Below are 17,551 nucleotides of genomic sequence, written 5' to 3' on the forward strand. Positions count from 1 at the left end.
CATTTCTGATTCTTGCTGAATAACATTTTCATTTTTGTTGAAAAAACATTTCAGAAAGAAGAGCATAAGGGTGAGGAGCTGTCTGCGATTGACTTGTTTAAGGCCACCTACAACAGCAAGAAGCACGGGTTTTCGGAGCCAGTCAAGATTGCTATAGTAAGTCACTCCATGCTTTGTCCAGCCAGTTCAAACTTTTGTCTAGAAACCTCAGCCCTATTTGATTCACAGCCAGCTTTGATGCAGTTTGATGATTTGATGTCGTTTGTTTTGGAGCCAGTCAAGAACACACGCTATGTTCCATGCATGCCACACCACCGCGTCGAAGGAACGAACGGCCTCGTGGATGGTGGGATACGTGTCGAGCGAAAACTGGCGGCCGACGTTGCTGAACTCCACCGTGAAGTTGCCGGAGGGCATCGCCCTCATGCTGAAGAACCACGTCTTGCTCTTCTTCGGCGGCATGGAGGGGGGGGGGAGGGGGCGGCGCAGTGGTTTGACAACGGCGGGGCTGGGGAGGAAGGCGAGGAGGTGGTGGTTGCCGACGCGGTTGGTGTGCTTGACAACGACAAGGTAACGACCGTTGGGGGACGTAGCATGCAATTTCAAAAAAAAAATCCTACGCTCATGCAAGATTTATCTAGGAGATGCATAGCAACGAGAGGGGGAGAGTGTATCTACGTACCCACGTAGACCGAAAGTGGAAGCATTTGCCAACACGGTTGATGTAGTCGAACTTCTTCTCGTTCCGACCGATCAAGCACCGAACATACACTAGTACAAAAAGGACCTCATGTTCAGCCCTTTAGTCCCGCTTTGTAAATTAACCGACAGTAATGTGACCATTAGTGCCGGTTCGAATGGCTATGCATTAGTCCCGGTACTAAAGGAGTGGTGGCAGGCCGGAGTCAGGCCGGGGCCCCACGAGCCCCTTTAGTCCTGATTTGTGACACGAACCGGGACTAAATGTCTAACCTATAGTACCGGTTTGTGTCACAAACCGGGACAAAATGGGTCTAACCTTTAGTCCCGGTTGGAGACACAAATCTTTTGCATACGATGTCGAAAAAATGTATAATATATCAAAAAATGCAGCACGAAAATCCGCATCTGATTTTGACAGCCTACGGCCTGTTTGCAAATTTTTAGAATCCTCGAATTCTAAAAGAAAAAAAAAAGATATGCTCAAATTTCAGTTTTTTTCTAATTCTCGTTAAATCTGGTCAAACTGTGGTCAAACTATGGTCAAACTAATTACTCAAGAAATATTAGTGTTAATAAATAATTATTTTAGTTTTTTTGACTTTTGGTCAATTTGTGGTCAAACTATGGTCAAACTACTTATTCAAGAAATATTTCTGTTACTAAATAATAATAATTTTTTAGAATAATAGTTTCAAACTCAGATGGTGAAACATGTGATTTCATGGTCAAGGTAAATTCCTGAGGGTTAATAGGATTGACAGCTTACTATTGTGAGGTAAACAACAAGTGCAGATTTGGAAACTAGGAGGAATAGAACTCGGAAGTTAAGCGTGCTCAGGCTAGAGTAGTGAGAGGATGGATGACCGACCCAGAAATTAGACGATTTGGGATGATGAGGGGTGATTAGAGCAATGATGAGCGGTGATTAGAGACTAAATCGTCAAATATTTCAGAAAACTGAAAATAAAAAAAAACATTTTTTTCAAAAAAATCATTTTAAGAAAAACCAAACCTTTAGTACCGGTTGGTGTTACCAACCGGTACTAAAGGTCCCCAGACAACCGCGCGGGCTCGTGCCACGTGGTGGGCCTTTGGCCCCGGTTCGTGCAGAACCGGTACTAAAGGGGGGGACCTTTAGTCCCCACCCTTTAGTGCCGGTTACAAAACCGGCACTAAAGGGCCTTACAAACCGGAGCTATAGCCCGGTTCTGCACTAGTGTGCACATATGAAAATCATAGAGAGGAGCTAAATTTATTCATCCTATCTATTAAGGAACGGGATGGGGCTGAAAGGGGTTATGAGCCAAAAATGTGGGCTTTGTCTGTCCACCCGTTATAGCAGGGATTAATCGGTTTGGCAACTGATTAATCGGTCTAACTAGCCAATTAATCGACCTGGCAAGTTAATTAATGCGACGAATAGGTGCTATTCGATTCGGCCACGCAATGAGTAGTGATTAACTGGCCCGTTAACTGATTAATCGGGTGAATTCTTGAACAATGGCTATGATCTAGGGCCAACTAGGGGAATTTGAAGGAAAGAGAGAAGATAAACATCAATACTAGTGAGACACGCTTTGATTAAAGTAAATCTGGCAGAGTAGAAGAGTATAGTTTCCCTCTCCATCCTGCCATGCTTTTTAAAATTTTGTCAACTAAGGGTTGGATATCTTCCGTTTTACTCTTATCAAACTGGAGAGGGCCCCTAGATATTTATTAGGGAAAGAACCTCCAGAGCAACCAAAGATCCTTGTGACAGCCCCAAAGGACTAAACCTCACTCTTGGCATATAATCTTCACGGCAGAGGCATTTTCAAAACAAGTCAACCATTTAATGTCAGTGGCCTTTTTCTGTGATAATAGTGGCCTTTCTCTGCTCCAGGATAGTCTGATATAGATTATCTAGATCTTGTTATAGAGCATCTGCCATCACGCAGATCTCCATCCATCAAGAACTACTCGTGGGCAGATTTGATATTTCTCTCTCTTTTCTCTCGATCCCTGCCTGCTTCTTTTGTAACTGTAATGTCACCTTCTTAATGAAAAGGCAGATCACCTGCCATGTTCGTCAAAAAATGGTACTAACACAACGTGTATCTATCAACACACTCACCATTAAAACGAGTGAGATATGTGCAGAGTCAATTTCTGGCAACGTAGCTTCCGGTTCCGTGCAGGCGCTCAAGCTAGTTATGTATTTTGACTACTTCTGAGATCTGAGTGGATGTGCACTACGTAACCTGTGTTTTGACTTCTGACCAGTGGATGCCTTGATGATATAGAGCTCACTGGTAACGAGATCATACATGATTAAGGGAGTACAAGCAGCCCACACAAAAATTAAATATCTACTCTACACAGCAGTAGACTAAATACTACTCCCTCCGTTTCGAAATAATTGTCTTTCTAGAGATTTCAACAAGTGACTACATACAGAGCAAAATGAGTGAATCTACACTCTAAACCATGTCTACATACATCCGTATGTTGTAGTCCATTTGAGATGGCTAGAAAGACAATTATTTCGTAACGGAGGGAGTAAATATTCTACTATATGTGCCTTGGCTTCGAACATTGGATCCTAAAAGAGTAGGGTGTTAGACAGCCACGTGGTCACTAAACACTGCTTTGACTTAGCAACGTACGCTTGCTATGTCCACTCAGACTATTAAAAAATATAAAATAAAATATAAAGTGGGGAAGACAGTGAGTGCCGACTTATCGTGCTCGAGCATCATGGAAGCCGCTATTTTAAAAAATTCAAAAACCATATTTAGATGTTAAAAAAATGATTTTTCCCATAGAAACTGTTATGTGTTCACTACAGATCCATGAAATTTCATTTGAAGAAGTTGTAATTTGTAAGCTGTACAAAAACAATAAGATTCAGGCCCAACAACAACAAAATCACCCCATTTGAAACTAAATATTTTTTTGTACTCCATGTGTGAAAGTAAAATGTTATGAAATTTTGCACACACGTACTATATGTTTATAGGTGTTTATAAAAAAAGCACATTGTAAAAATGGTGTTTTTTAGAACGGGCACCATTGGCATTTTCCGAGAAGACAATGAACTACATAAAATGTAAAACTGGAAAAAAGGGAAATTGCACATGATGAATAAATAAATTACAATTTTAAAATAAATAATCTTTACAAATAAATTGAGTGTGTTCTGAAAAGAAATTAGGCAAATACTACTATGTTCTCGCACACCTTTTTTTGCTAACTAGTAATTGTACATGTGAAATGCACATCTCGACCAAAATGAGAAACATACTACTATGTATCAAAATATAAGACGTCTTTCGACACTACCAAAAAACTTCTTATATTTTGATACGGAGGGAGTACATGTGAATTAACAAGCATAGAAAGAACGCACATTAATGTCTCGAACACTTTAATATAGTATCCTATGCACTAAAAAGATAGTTATGAATCGATGTTGATTTTCTTGTTTGAACTTTTTAGCACAATACAATCGCAAATGCCAACATACATGCACATATACTCACCCCTATGGTCGCATGCATGTACACCTTACACCTATGAGCAGCTCCAAGATACAGAGCCATCATCACGTCATGTTGGTTTTCATAGAGATCTTTGATCAAAAGCTTCCGGTGAAGAATGAAGTCACTAAACGAGTGAAAATAAATAAAAATGCAAAAGAATGATAATTTCGGAAGAGAATGCTTCTTTCAGAGTAAGCTTCGTCACAAACTACAATCCTGAAATTCAAATCACTCATAGGCAGATATATCTTAGTTCAACATCGGCAAGCACTTATAATTTACTCTTTATTATTTTCATCCTATGTATACTAAATTTCATGGCTTTAGAATATAGTAATGCTACATCTACAAAAGGTTACTTCTTTTTTTTTTACAAAAAACTGATGTGGAGAATTATGATTGGTAATAGGGGGATGAAGGGGCCCACCCCAGTTGAATTTAGGGGGAGAGGATTATAGTTTGGAAAGTTAAGTAAAATTATCTGTAGATTTTTGTAGGTCTAGCATTACTACTTTATAAGTATTGCAACTGACCCTTTGTAAGTAGTATAGATATTTCGACAAAGGGTAATATATTAATATCAAAATGATATCAAGTACACTCGGCCTCTGCAATAACTCAATGCCACGAGCAACTCGAGGCATCGAGGATGCACACAACAAAAAGAGAAGAAGAAATAGCAAAAGGAAAAAACCAAGATCTAAGGCATGCCGTAACCAACAACGGCATCAAGCACTACGTGATAACACAGTGGCTATGAGTAGGTTCAAGAAGATAAGTACACACAAGTGTCACCGTCTCCGGATTCGGTCAAAGACTAAATCTTGAGTTTTCACCCTAAGAGAAGAACTGAGCAAAATCATGCAATTCCTTCAACAAGGTAACGATGTCGAAACACCACCATTGCCAGGTTCGACCGGCGAAGTACACACCCTGGGTTTTCACCATGAACTCCAATCCCGGTACTGAAGTAGCACCACCAAACGCAACCACGAAGTGTTGTTGCAACCGCTGGACCACCCCCTTCATTCCTTCAATCTTTGACAATGCCGAACATAGAAGAATGCCCACATTTATCGTGTTCCAGACCACTCAGCAACGTATATGCATAATCCTCGTGCACAAGGACCATGGAACATCACATCTCAGAGTGTCTACAGCCTGAATGTTTAGCATTCCAACCATTGTCCAGTGCCCACACACACAGTTTTTATGAGAAAAGCTGTGCTTCTATGAGCTTGTTGACGGGCGACGACGCAACTGCCAGGAACCGTCGGATACCACGATAAGGGCACCTTCGGCAAACCCATGCCATCGGTTGGTAATGAACTTGGGAAAAGGATCCCTTCAGTTATCCAGCTGTAGGTGTGGTCGTCCATGTCCCTAATCTGGAGATTGGAATCAGATCGAAGCACGGTCGTACCACAAGTGACCGCCGCCTCCGTGGATGGCATCTCCGTCTTCAAATCTTGATCCAACGATGCACATGTTGCCGCAGCCACCACCGCCCAGATTCAAAGGTGGCCGGCGCGCTGCCCTCGCAGCCGCCCCAGCAATGCCACCACCAAGAGTTTTCGAGGCCGATGCCTCGTTTCCAAGCTCCTCCAAGTGCAATGTTGTCTAGGGCCGAACCCGACGCAAGGCTGGAGGTCCCCTCAGTAGGAGAGGACAAGAGCCCACCACCGCTGTCCACTGAACGGGCTTTATCCATCGGTTTCCTCCAACGGTGGCAGGGTGGATGGAGGAGAGGGGAGACGGCGGCGGCGGCTACGGTTTCACCCGTGCTGCCCCCATAGGAGCGGAGCGGGTGCGTATTCTCATCGTGCCAAAGCATGACCGAGTAGTATAGATATAGATTTAGATAGCTTGAATTGCAATTTATATTAGCAAAACACATGTACTCCTAATGGAGCAGTTGGTAGGATTGCGTCCAGGTTTTTTTCCATCCCACCACCTTCGTTCGTTTTTTAACTAGTTTTTTTCGTCCCCTCCCACCCCACCCCATGTACGCACCTGAAAAAAGCCCACCACACACAAACACTGCTCCCATCGATCCCCTGGAGGACATGTCACCGCCGCCGCCGTCGTGTGGTCTTTCTAACATAGACGCATGAGATGGCCGCCGCCGACCTCGCAAAGAAGACGCCACCGGATTGCGTGCGATCTCGCCATCCTCGACCTAATCTGGTGGAGGGATCTCCTCCCATACGTCAAGGCCTCCTGCCTCACGTTTCCTCTTTTGGCATCACGGGCCGCCGCCTTCGCACCCCCTCCCCTGGATGCCCCATGAGCCTCTATCTCTCCCAGCTCCACTGTCGCGCCCCGTCTTTCGTCTCTACATGAACCGCCGTTGTGGCAGCCATGCCCCGCCGCGCCACCACCGACGGCACATCCGGGCACGCCGTGTCCGGGATGATGGAGGTGATGTCGGCCAGGTCCCTGTTCCCGTCGGCATCTTCTGCAGTGGGACCCATGAGGCAAGCTGCGCGCTGCTCATCTGCGTCAATGGCTTCGGCGTGGCCTTCCCCTGCCAAGCACGCGGCTCCTTGGATGGATCCTCTCCTCTCCTCTCCTCTCCTCTTTTCCACCTCTCCTCGTCGGGTAAGTCGCGAGTATTGTACTTGTAATCGGTTCCCATCTCATGCCCCTGTTTCACTGTTCTTTGTTTGATTCGTTTGAGGTGCTCCTTCCGTCGATGTCGAGGTCTTAGTCTCGGTGATTTCTGATGTTTGCTTGAACTACATTGGTATTTCCCCAAAGAGGAAGGGATGATGCAGCAAAGCAACTGTAGGTATTTCCCTCAGTGATGAGACCAAGGTCATCAAACCAGTAGGAGAACCACGCAACACCGCGTAAACAGCTCCTGCACACAAAAAACAAATACTTGCAACCCGACGTAAGAGAGGGGTTGTCAATCTCTCATGGGTAAAGAAGATAGATAAAATTGTAGTAGATTGGATAAATAGATCTTGCGGGAACGCGAGATGAAATAATAATTAAAAATTACAGCAAGGTATTTTTGTATTTTTGGATTAATAGATCAGAAAATAAAAGCAAATAAAAACAGATCTTGAAGGCAAATATGATTAAGAAGAGACCCGGGGCCGTAGATTTCACTAGTGGCTTCTCTCGAGAAAAATAGCATATGGTGGGTCAACAAATTACTATTGGGCAATTGATAGAACTTCAAATAATCATGACGATATCCAGGCAATGATCATTATATAGGCATCACATCCAAGATTAGTAGACCGACCCCTTCCCGCATCTACTACTATTACTCCACACATCGACCGCTATCCAGCATCAATCTGGTGTATTAAGTTCATAGAGAAACGAAGTAATGCAATAAGAACGATGACATGATGTAGGCAAGATCTATTTATGTAGAATAGACCCCATCTTGTTATCCATAATAGCCACGATACATACATGTCGGTTCCCCTTCTGTCACTGGGATCAAGTACCGTAAGATCAAACCCACCACAAAGCACATCTTCCCATGGCAAGATAAATCAATCATGTTGGCCTAACTAAACCAAAGATTAAAAGAAGAAATACGAGGCTATAAGTAATCATGCATATAAGAGATCAAAAGACTCAAATAACTTTCATGGATAAAAACATAGCTCTTATCATAAACTCAAAGTTCATCGGATCCCAACAAACACACTGCAAAAAGAGTTACATCTCCAAGAGACCATTGTATTGAGAATCAAGAGAGAGAGGAAGCCATCTACATACTAACTATGGACCCTTAGGTCTACAATGAACTACTCACACATCATTGAAGAGGCACCAATGAGGATGATGAATCCCTCTGTGATGGTGTTTAGATTGGATCTTGTGGTTCGGGAACTTGCGGCTGCTGGAATTGATTTTCGTTGACTCCCTTAGGGTTTCTAAAATATTGGGGTATTTATAGACCAAAGAGGCGGTGCGGGAGGCCACCGAGGTGGGCACAACCCACCAGGGCACGCCTGGGCCTCCAGGCGCGCCCAGGTGTCTTGTGCTCACCTCTCCCCCCCCCCATTCAGTACTCCTTTGGCCCACTGGATGTCTTCTGGTCCAAAAAAAATCCACAAAAAGTTTCACTCCGTTTGGACTCCGTTTGATATTGATTTCCCGTGATGTAAAAAAAACAAGTAGAAAACAACAACTGGCACTTGGCACTATGTCAATAGGTTAGTCCCAAAAAATGATATAAAGTTGCTATAAAATGATGGTAAAATATCCAAGAATGATAATATAACAGTGTGGAACAATAAAAAATTATAGATACATTGGAGACATATCAGCATCCCCAAGCTTAATTCCTGCTTGTCCTCGAGTAGGTAAATAATAAAAACAGAATTTTTGATGTGGAATGTTGCCTAACATGTTCATCACATATTCTTTTCTTTGTAGCATGGACATTTGGACTGTTATATGGTTCAAAGCAATAGTCTAGTTTTGACATGAAGACTTTGATACTCAAGCATATCAACAAGCAACCCTGTCTTTTAAAATATCAACACTAAAGCAAGGTATCCCTAGCCCATTATGCTCAATCATTGATCCATTCATGAAACACATTCACATATTAGCTACACCCAATGCTCAAGTATGATCATAGTGCCCCTTAGTTGGTGCTTTATAAGAGAAGATGGAGACTCAAGTAAAATAAAAAATGCATAAAGTAAATAGAAAGGCCCTTCGCAGAGGGAAGTAGGGATTTTTAGAGGTGCCAGAGCTCAAAGCGAAAAAGATAGAGATAAAAACATTTTGGGTGGCATGCTTTTCCTGTCAACAAAAATAATCGAGTAGTTCCCAATACTTTCCATGCTAGATATATCATAGGCGGTTCCCAAATAGAAAATAAAGTTTATTCCTTTCTCCACCATACTTTCACTTTCCATGGCTAACCGCATCATGGGTGCCTTCCATACCAACACTTTGCAACGAATTTATTATTTTACAATATAAAGAAAATTCATTTTTCATTGCGGGAATGGGCATCCGTAATACATTTGCCATACTCTCGTGCAATGACAAGTGAATAAAAACTCATCTTGAGAATAACATATCTAGCATGGAAATATATCAGCCACCCCCTACCATTTCATGAGCAGTATGAGCACACACAAGATAAATTTATTTTGAAAATTAGAGATGGCACATACAAATTTGCTTAGAACGGCACAGAAATACCGCATATAGGTAGGTATAGTGGACTCATGTGGCAAAAACTGGTTTAAAGGATTTTGGATGCACAAGTAGTGATCAAACTTAGTGCAAATGAAGGCTAGCAAAAGATTAGGAAGCATCCAACCAAGAAACAAAAAATCTCATAAGCGAGCATTAAGCATAACTAACACTGAATAATGCACCACAAGTAGGATGTAATTTCATTGCATAACTATTGACTTTCGTGCTTGCATAGGGAATCACAGACCTTAACACCTATATTCTTACTAAAGCATAATTACTCATCAACATGCCTCACATATCAGTATCATCATATCTCAAAACTATTACAAAGAATCAAGTTTATTTTTTCCAATGATTTGCATGAAAGTTTTTATTATATCCCTCTTGAATATCTATCACTTTGGGACTAATTTCATATGTTGCTTTTGATAGCTCAAACAAATATAAGTGAAGAACATGAGCATAAAAAAATTCTTCTCCCAAAATAATTTAAGTGAAGCAAGAGAGAATTTATAATTTTTTTACTAAATTTCAAATAAGCATGAGAGCATTTCTTCAAAAATAGTAAAGCACACCGTGCTTAAAAATATATAAGTGAAGCACTAGAGGAATTCCATAGCTCATAAAGATTTAAGTGAAGCATAGAGAGCAATTGTAACAAGTCATAGCATAATTTTGGCTCTCTCTCAACTAGATGTGTCCCGCAAGGATAGATGACTTAAAACACAAAGCAAAACAAGCAAAGACTCATATCATACAAGACACTCCAAGCTAAACTCATAATATGTGACGAATAAAAATATAGTTTCAAGTAAAATACCAATGGTTGTTAGAAGAAAGAGGGGATGCCACTCGGGGGCATCCCCAAGCTTAGTTGCTTGATACTTCTTGAATATTATCTTGGTGTGCCTCGGGCATCCCCAAGCTTAGCCTTTTTCTAATCCTTATTCGTTCGTCCATCGCAATCTCACCCAAAACTTGAAAACTTAACTCACACAAAACTCAACAAAACGTTCGTGAGATCCGTTAGTATAAAAAAGAAAATCACTACTTTAAGTATTGTTGCAAACCCATCCATATTTTGTTTTTGTATTATATCTACTGCATTCCAAATTTCTGTAGAAAAAACTCTTCAAAGGAAACCATAGAATCATCAGAACAAGCACATAACAGAATGAAAATAGAATCTGTCAAAAACAGAACAGTCTGCAGTACTCAGGGAACTTTGTATACTTCTGTAACTCCAAAAATTAGGAAAAATTATGAAAAGGTGGGAAATTTGTATATCAATCTTGTGTAAAAAATTCAAAGCAAAATAAAGTTTTTGCGATTTACTAAAATTCTTTTTCTGAGTGCAAAAGTTTCTGTTTTTCAACAAGATCAGATCAACTATCACCCAACATGATCCCAAAGGCTTTGCTTGGCACAAACACTAATTGAAACACAAAAACACAATCATAACAGAGGCATAATTGTGCAAACACCCAAGAATAGAGAAAAAACAAAAATAAATTTTATTCATTGGGTTTCCTCCAAACAAGCGCTATCGTTTTATGCCCCTAGCTAGGCATAAGATTTCAATGATGTTCACATTAAAGATAAGAATTGAAACACAAAGAGAGCATCATGAAGCATATGACAAACACATTTAAGTCTGAAATACTTCCTATTCATAGGAATTTTATAAGCAAACAAATTATCAGGACAAGAAACATCTAACATATGCAAAGAAGAGGAATAAAACATTGACGATCTCAACAGAACGAGAGGTAACTTAGTAACATGGAAATTTCTACCACATTATTTTCCTCTCTCATAATAGTTAGATGTGGGATCATATTCAAATTCAACAATATAGCTATCACATAACATATTTTCTACATGATCCACATGCATGCAAAGTTGACACTCTTCCAATATAGTGGGATTGTCATCAAATAAAGTCATGACCTCTCCGAACCCACTTTTGCTAAAATTTTCATAAGATTGAACACTCTCCAAATAAGTGGGATTATTTTTGTCTATAGTTGACGCTCTTCCTAAATCACTTTCAATATTATTGCAAACATTATTATCAATATCAAATTCATCATGAGGCTTAAATAAATTTTCATGTTCATAAGAAACACTATCACCCCAATCATGATCATTGCAATAAGTAGTAGACATAGAAAAATTAGCATCCCCAACCTTGGGTTTTTGCATATCATTAACACAATTGACATTAACAGAATTTATAATGACATTGTTGCAATGATGCTTTTAATTGAAAGAAATATCATTTTATCAATTCTTCTTCTGATAGTTCATCACAATCTTCAGATTCATAAATCTCAAGCAAAACTTCACAAAGATAATCTAGTGAACTCAATTCACTAGAGGGGTTCATCATAATTAGATCTTTTGAAAAGATTAGCAAGTGGATGAGGATCCATAGTCAAGGGGTACAAGAATGATCCAGGAATGGATCATTGGACAGCGGTCAAAATTGTCCTTGGAGTAAATAAGGACATGTTTCTCAATTATGGAGGTGATAAAGAGTTCGGCATAAAGGGTTACGTCGATGCAAGCTTTAACACCTATCCGAATGACTCTGAGTAGCAAACCGGATACGTATAGTGGAGCAACCATTTGGAATAGCTCCAAGTGGAGCGTGGAGGCAACATTTACAATCCAAGTGGACCTAGAGATTTGCGAAAAACATACGGATCTGAATGTTGCAGACCCGTTGACTAAGACCTCTCTCACAAGCAAAACATGATCAAACCCCAGAACTCATTGAGTGTTAATCACATGGTGATGTGAACTAGTTTAGTGACACTAGTAAACTCTTTGGATATTGGTCACATGGCGATGTGACCTATCAGTGTTAATCACATGGCGATGTGAACTAGATTATTGACTCTAGTGCAAGTGGGAGACTGTTGGAAATATGCCCTAGAGGCAATAATAAATTACTTATTATTATTATATTTCCTTATTCATGATAATCGTTTATTATCCATGCTATAATTGTATTGAAAGGAAACTCAGATACATGTGTGGGTACATAGACAACACCATGTCCCTAGTAAGCCCCTAATTGACTAGCTCGTTGATCAATAGATGGTTACGGTTTCCTGACCATGGACATTGGATGTCGTTGATAACGGGATCACATCATTAGGAGAATGATGTGATGGACAAGACCGAATCCTAAGCCTAGCACAAAGATCGTGTAGTTCGTATGCTAAAGCTTTTCTAATGTCAAGTATCATTTCCTTAGACCATGAGATTGTGCAACTCCCGGATACCGTAGGAATGCTTTGGGTGTACCAAATGTCACAACGTAACTGGGTGGCTATAAAGGTGCACTACGGGTATCTCCGAAAGTGTCTGTTGGGTTGACACGAATCGAGACTAGGATTTGTCACTCCGTGTAACGGAGAGGTATCTCTGGGCCCACTCGGTAGGACATCATCATAATGTGCACAATGTGACCAAGGGGTTGATCATGGGGTGATGTGTTACGGAACGAGTAAAGAGACTTGCCGGTAACGAGATTGAACAAGGTATCGGCACACCGACGATCCAATCTCGGGCAAGTACAATACCGTTAGACAAAGGGAATTGTATACGGGATCGATTGAGTCCTTGACATCGTGGTTCATCCGATGAGATCATCGTGGAACATGTGGGAGACAACATGGGTATCCAGATCCCGCTGTTGGTTATTGACCGGAGAACGTCTCGGTCATGTCTGGATGGTTCTCGAACCCGTAGGGTCTACACACTTAAGGTTCGATGACGCTAGGGTTATAGGGAATAGATATACTTGGTTACTGAATGTTGTTCGGAGTCCGGATGAGATCCCGGACGTCACGAGGAGTTCCGGAATGGTTCGAAGGTAAAGATTTATATATGGGAAGTCATGTTTTGGTCACCGGAAAAGTTTCGGGTGCTATCGGTAACATACCGGGACCACCGGGAGGGTCCCGGGGGTCCACCAAGTGGGGCCACCGGCCCCAGAGGGCAGCATGGGCCAAGTGTGGGAGGGGACCAGCCCAGGTGGGCTGGTGCGCCCCCCCACAAGGGCCCAAGGCGCCTAGGGTTTGGGGAGGGGGTGCTTCCACCTTACTTGGGGGGCAAGTTTCCCCCCTCTCCCCCCTTGGCCGCACCCTAGATGGGATCTAGGGCTGCCGCACCCCTTGGGGTGGGAACCCTAAAGGGGGACGCACCCCCCTCCCTCTCCCCTATATATACTTGAGGTTTTGGGGTTGCCATACACAAGAATTTCCACCTCTCCCTGGCGCAGCCCTACCTCTCTTTCTCCTCATCTCTCGCGGTGCTTGGCAAAGCCCTGCTGGAATACCATGCTCCTCCATCACCACCACGTCGTTGTGCTGCTGCTGGATGGAGTCTTCCCCAACCTCTCCCTCTCTCCTTGCTGGATCAAGGCATGGGAGACGTCACCGGGCTGCACGTGTGTTGAACGCGGAGGTGCCATCCGTTCGGCACTAGGATCTCCGGTGATTTGGATCACGACGAGTACGACTCCTTCAACCCCGTTCTCTTGAACGCTTCCGCTTGGTGATCTACAAGGGTATGTAGATGCACTCCCCTCTCTCTCATTGCTAGTCTCTCCATAGATAGATCTTGGTGATTCGTAGGAAAAATTTGAATTTCTGCTACATTCCCCATCAGTGGTATCAGAGCTAGGTCTATTGCGTAGATTCTATGCACGAGTAGAACACAAAGTAGTTGTGGGCATTGATTTTGTTCAATATGCTTACCGTTACTAGTCCAATCTTGTTTCGACGGTATTGTGGGATGAAGCGGCCCGGACCGACCTTACACGTATTCTTACGTGAGACAGGTTCCACTGATTGACATGCACTTGTTGCATAAGGTGGCTAGCGGGTGCCAGTCTCTCCCACTTTAGTCGGATCGGATTCGATGAAAAGGGTCCTTATGAAGGGTAAATAACAATTGGCATATCACGTTGTGGCTTTTACGTAGGTAAGAAACGTTCTTGCTAGAAACCCATAGCAGCCACGTAAAACATGCAAACAACAATTAGAGGACGTCTAACTTGTTTTTGCAGGGTATGCTATGTGATGTGATGTGGCCAAGAAGAATGTGATGAATGATATGTGATGTATGAGATTGATCATGTTCTTGTAATAGGAATCACGACTTGCATGTCGATGAGTATGACAACCGGCAGGAGCCATAGGAGTTGTCTTAATTTATTGTATGACCTGCGTGTCATTGAACAACGCCATGTAATTACTTTACTTCATTGCTAAACCGTTAGCCATAGTAGTAGAAGTAATAGTTGGCAAGACAACTTCATGGAGACACGATGATGGAGATCATGGTGTCATGCCGGTGACGATGATGATCATGGAGCCCCGAAGATGGAGATCAGAAGGAGCAAAATGATATTGGCCATATCATGTCACTTTTTGATTGCATGTGATGTTTATCATGTTTATGCATCTTATTTGCTTAGAACGATGGTAGTAAATAAGATGATCCCTCATAATAATTTCAAGAAAGTGTTCCCCCTAACTGTGCACCATTGCAAAAGTTCGTTGTTTCGAAGCACCACGTGATGATCGGGTGTGATAGATTCTAACATTCACATACAACGGGTGTAAGCCAGATTTACACACGCGAAACACTTAGGTTGACTTGACGAGCCTAGCATGTACAGACATGGCCTCGGAACACAAGAGACCGAAAGGTCGAGCATGAGTCGTATAGTAGATACGATCAACATGAAGATGTTCACCGATGATGACTAGTCTGTCTCACGTGATGATCGGACACGGCCTAGTTGACTCGGATCATGTAATCACTTAGATGACTAGAGGGATGTCTATCTGAGTGGGAGTTCATTAGATGAACTTAATTATCCTGAACATAGTCAAAAGTCTTTGCAAATTATGTCGTAAGCTCGCGCTTTAGTTCTACTGTTTTAGATATGTTCCTAGAGAAAATTTAGATGAAAGTCGTTAGTAGCGATTATGCGGACAGTAGAAGGCTTATGTCCTTAATGCACCGCTCGGTGTGCTGGACCTCGAACATGGTCTGTGGATGTTGCGAACATCTGACATACACGTTTTGATGACTACATGATAGTTCGGTAATGTTAAATGGTTTAGAGTTGAGGCACTGAAGACATTTTTGAAATGTCACAGAACATATAGATGTTGCAAGAGCTGAAATTGGGATTTCAGGCTCGTGCCCACGTCAAGAGGTATGAGACCTCCGATGAGTTTTCTAGCCTACAAACTAAGGGAGAAGATCTCAATCGTTGAGCTTGTACTCAGATTGTCTGGGCACATCAATCACTTGAATCGAGTGGGAGTTAATCTTCCAGATGAGATAGTGATGTTTCCCCAAAGACATTGCCACCAAGATACTAGAGCTTCGTGATGAACTATAACATAACAGGGATAGATATGATGATCCTTGAGCTATTCGCAATGTACGACACCGCGAATGTAGAAATCAAGAAGGAGCATCAATTGTTGATGGTTAGTGAAACCACTAGTTTCAAGAAAGGGCGAGGGCAAGAAGGGGTACTTCATGAAACGGAAAATCAGTTGCTGCTCCAGTGAAGAAACCCAAGGTTGAACCCAAACCCGAGACTAAGTGCTTCTGTAATAAGGGGAACAGCCACTGGAGCAGAATTACCCTAGATACTTGGTAGATAAGAAGGCTGGCAAGGTCGACAGAAGTATATTGGATATACATTGAATCAAATGTGTACTTTACTAGTACTCCTAGTAGCACCAGGGTATTGAGATACTGGTTTGATTGCTAAGTGTTAGTAACTCGAAGTAAAAGGCTACGGAATAAACGGAGACTAGCTAAAGGTGAGAAAACGATGTGTGTTGGAAGTGTTTCCAAGGTTGATGTGATCAAACATCGCACGCTCCCTCTACCATCAAGATTAGTATTAAACCTGAATAATTGTCATTTGGTGTTTGCGTTGAGCATAGACATGATTGGATTATGTCTATTGCAATACGGTTATTCATTTAAGGAGAATAATGGTTACTCTATTTATTTGAATAATACCTTCAATGGTCTTGCACCTAAAGGAATGGTTTATTGAATCTCGATCGTAGTGATACACATTTTCATGCCAAAAGATATAAGATAGTAATGATAGTACCACTTACTTGTGGCACTGCCATGTAAGTCATATTGGTATAAAACGCATGAAGAAGCTCCATGTTGATGGATCTTTGGACTCACTCGTTTTTGAAAAGTTTGAGACATGCGAACCATGTCTATTGGTGTATACGCATGAAGAAACTCCATGCAGATGGATCATTTAGACTCACTTGATTTTGAATCACTTGAGATATGCAAATCATACCACATGGGCAAGATGACTAAAAAGTGTCGTTTTCAGTAAGATAGAACAAGAAAGTGACTTGTTGGAAGTAATACATTTTGATGTGTGCAGTCCAATGAGTGCTGAGGCATGCAGTGAATATCGTTATGTTCTTACTTCACAGACGATTTGAGTAGATGTTGAGTATATTTACTTGATGAAACACAAGTCTGAATTATTGAAAGGTTCAAGTAATTTCAGAGTGAAGTTGAAGATCTTCGTGACAAGAGGATAAAATTTCTATGATATGATCATAGAGATGAATATCTGAGTTACGAGCTTTGGCACGCAATTAAGACATTGAGGAAATTGTTTCACAATTAATACCGCCTGGAACACCATAGTGTGATGGTGTGTACGAACATCATAGTTGCACCCTATTGGATATGGTGCGTACCATGATGTATCTTATCAAATTACCACTATCGTTCATGGGTTAGGCATTAGAGACAAGAACATTCACTTTAATAGGGCACCACGTAATTCCGTTGAGACACACCGTTTTTACTATGGTTTGGAGAAACCTAGGTTGTCATTTCTTAAAAGTTTGGGGCTGCGACGCTTATGTGAAAGTTTCAGGTTGATAAGCTCGAACCCAAAGCGGATAAAATGCATCTTCATAGGACACCCAAAACAGTTGGGTATACCTCCTAATTCAGATTCGAAAGCAATAGGGATTGTTTCTTGAATCGGGTCCTTTCTCGAGGAAAAGTTTGTCTCAAAAATTGAGTGGGAGGATGGTGGA

Source organism: Triticum aestivum, chromosome 3B, assembly GCF_018294505.1.
Source record: "Triticum aestivum cultivar Chinese Spring chromosome 3B, IWGSC CS RefSeq v2.1, whole genome shotgun sequence".
Classification (NCBI taxonomy): domain Eukaryota; kingdom Viridiplantae; phylum Streptophyta; class Magnoliopsida; order Poales; family Poaceae; genus Triticum; species Triticum aestivum.